Source organism: Colobus angolensis, unplaced genomic scaffold (assembly GCF_000951035.1).
Source record: "Colobus angolensis palliatus isolate OR3802 unplaced genomic scaffold, Cang.pa_1.0 Scaffold422, whole genome shotgun sequence".
NCBI lineage: Eukaryota > Metazoa > Chordata > Mammalia > Primates > Cercopithecidae > Colobus > Colobus angolensis.
In genome coordinates, this window is record NW_012117622.1 from 2,132,818 (window position 1) to 2,136,030 (window position 3,213).

Genomic DNA, 3,213 nt, shown 5'->3' on the forward strand with positions numbered 1-3,213 from the left:
TTTTTTTTTTTTTTTTTTTTTTTTTTTTTTTTTTGCTTGGTAGATCTTCCTCTATCCCTTTATTTTGAGCCCACATGCTGGGTCTCCTGAATAGAACACACTGATGGGTCTTGACTCTTTATCCAATTTGCCAGTCTTTTAATTGGGGCATTTAGCCCAGTTAGATTTAAGGTTAACATGGTTATGTGTGAATTTGATCCTGTCATTATGATGTTTGCTGGTTGTCTTGCCCATTAATTAATGCAGTTTCTTCATAGCACTGATGGTCTTTACAATTTGGCATGTTTTTGCAGTGGCTGGTACCTGTTGTTCCTTTCCATGTTTGGTGCTTCCTTCAGGAGCTCTTGTAACGCAGGCCTAGTGGTAACAAAATCTCTTAGCATTTGCTTGTCTGTAAAGGATTTCATTTCTCCTTCACGTATGAAGCTTAGTTTGGCTGGATATGAAATTCTGGGTTGAAAATTCTTTTCTTTAAGAATGTTGAATGTTGGCCCCCACTCTCTTCTGGCTTGTAGGGTTTCTGCCAAGAGATCCGCTGTTAGTCTGATGGGCTTCCCTTTTTGGGTAACCCGACCTTTCTCTCTGACTGCCCTTAACATTTTTTCCTTCATTTTAACCTGCATGAATCTAACAATTACATGTCTTGGGTTTGCTCTTCTCGAGGAGTGTCTTTATGATGTTCTCTGTATTTCCTGAATTTGAATGTTGGCCTTCCTTGCTAGGTCGGGGAAGTTCTCCTGGATAGTATGCTGAAGAGTGTTTTCCAGCTTGGTTCCATTCTCCCCATCACTTTCAGGTACACCAATCAAACATATATTTGTTCTTTTCACATAGTCCCATATTTCTTGGAGGCTTTGTTCATTTCTTTTTATTCTTTTTTCTCTAACCTTGTCTTCTGGCTTTATTTCATTAACTTGATCTTCAATCACTGATACCCTTTTTTCCACTTGATCAAATCAACTACTGAAGCTTGTGCATACATCACGAAGTTCTCATGCCATGGTTTTCAGCTCCATCAGGTCATTTAAGGTCTTCTCTACACTGTTTATTCCAGTTAGCCATCATCTAATCTTTTTTCAAGGTTTTTAGCTTCTTTTTGATGGGTTCAAACATCCTCCTTTAGCTCGGAGAAGTTTATTATTACCAACCTTCTGAAGCCTACTTCTGTCAACTCATCAAAGTCATTCTCCATCCAGCTTTGTTCCATTGCTGGCGAGGAGTTGCATTCCTTTGGAAGAGAAGAGGTACTCTGATTTTTAGAATTTTCAGCTTGTCTGCTCTGGTTTCTCCCCATCTTTGTGGTTTTATCTACCTTTGGTCTTTGCTGTTGGTGAATTACAGATGGGGTTTTGGTATAGATAACATTTTTGTTGATGTTGATGCTATTCATTTCTGTTTGTTTTCCTTCTAACAGTCAGGTCCCTCAACTGCAGGTCTGTTGGAGTTCTACTCCAGACGCTATTTGCCTGGGTATCACCAGCATAGGCTGCAAAACTGCAAATATTGCAGAACAGCAAATATTGCTGCCTCATCCTTCCTCTGGAAGCGTCGTCCTAGAGAGGCAGCTGCCTATGTGAGGTGTCTGTCAGTCCCTACTGGGAGGTGTCTCCCAGTTAGGCTACACGGGGGTCAGGGACCCACTTGAGGAGGCAGTCTGTCTTTCTCAGAGCTCAAACGCCATGCTGGAATAACCATTGCTCTCTTCAGAGCTGTCAGACAGGAACATTTAACTCTGCAGAAGTTGTCTGCTGCCTTTTGTTTAGTTATGCCCTGTCCACAGAGGTGGAGTCTAGAGGCAGTAAGCCTTGTTGTGCTGCTGTGGGCTCCACCTAGTTCTAGTCTCCTGGCTGCTTTGTTTACCTATTCAAGCTTCAGTAATAGCAGATGCCCCTCCCCCAGCCAGTCTGCTGCTTTGCAGATCAATCTCAGACTGCTGTCCTAGAAGTGAGCAAGGCTCTGAGGGTGTGGGACCCACCCAGCCAGGCACGAGAGAGAATCACCTTGTCTGCCAGTTGCTAAGACGTTGGGAAAAGCACAATATTTGGGCAGGAGTGTCCCATTTTTCCAGGTACAGTCTGTCATGGCTTCCCTTGGCTAGGAAAGGGAAATCCCCTGATCCTTTGCACTTCCCGGGTGAGGAGATGCCCTGCCCTGCTTTGGCTCACCCATTGTGGGCTGCACCCACTTTCCAACCAGTCCCAATGAGATGAACCAGGTACTTCAGTTGGAAATGCAGAAATCACCCATCTTCTGTGTTGATCATGCTGGAAGCTGCAAACCAGAACTATTCCTATTTGGCCATCTTGCCTCTTTAGTTTTTATTTCTTTTCCTTCAGTAGTCAAAAGTCCTCTCTCTTTCTATATCACCCACGGGTGTGCAGAGTTGCAAAAGCATATTTGGAGTCAGTATATATCTTTACTTTCTTCCCCTTGGCCAACAACAGTGCTCTGGTTAATGTTATTAATTCAGCCTTCTGAGCAGAAGTCCCAGAAGGTATTGCTTGAGTCTCGACCACCGAGTGTTGGGTCACTACTGCATACCCTGCATATCGCACCCCATCTGCTATGAAACTGCTACCATCAGTGAAGTATTCAACATCTGGGCTCTCCAAGGGGGTATATTTGACGTCTTCCCAGTTCGAGAACACTTTGTCCACCATATTTATGCAACAGTGAGGAAGGTCCTGCCATCAGTGAGGTAACCCACTGTCCTTCCAATAGGGTTCCTCCACAGGCAGCAGGGTAGCTGGACCAAGGTATTTACAGTCTCTAGTGTTATCTGGGGATTTTTACACAGAAGTCCTTGATACTTTAGCATTCTAAAGTTGGACAGCCAACGATGTCCTCTTTGCTCCATTAAGGTGACTACACCTTAGGCACACGAACTATTAATTGCCAACCTAGGGCTAGCTTGTTGGCATCTTCTATAAGGATTGTGGTAGCTGCCAATGCTCTGAGGCAGTGGGGCCAACCTAAGGCCACCAAGTCCAGTATTTTGGATAAGTATGTTACCGGCCAATGCCAAGAGCCCAACAACTGAGTTAAGACTCCGACTGCCATTCCCTTTTGTTCATTCACATACAAAAAGAGGAGCTTTTTTACATCTGGCAATCCTAGTGCCAGGGCCTGGATGAGAGCTTCCTTTATATCCTTGAAGGCCTCTTCCTGTTTCTTTTCCCATAGGAGGGGTTCTCTTTCCTTACCTTTGGTGGC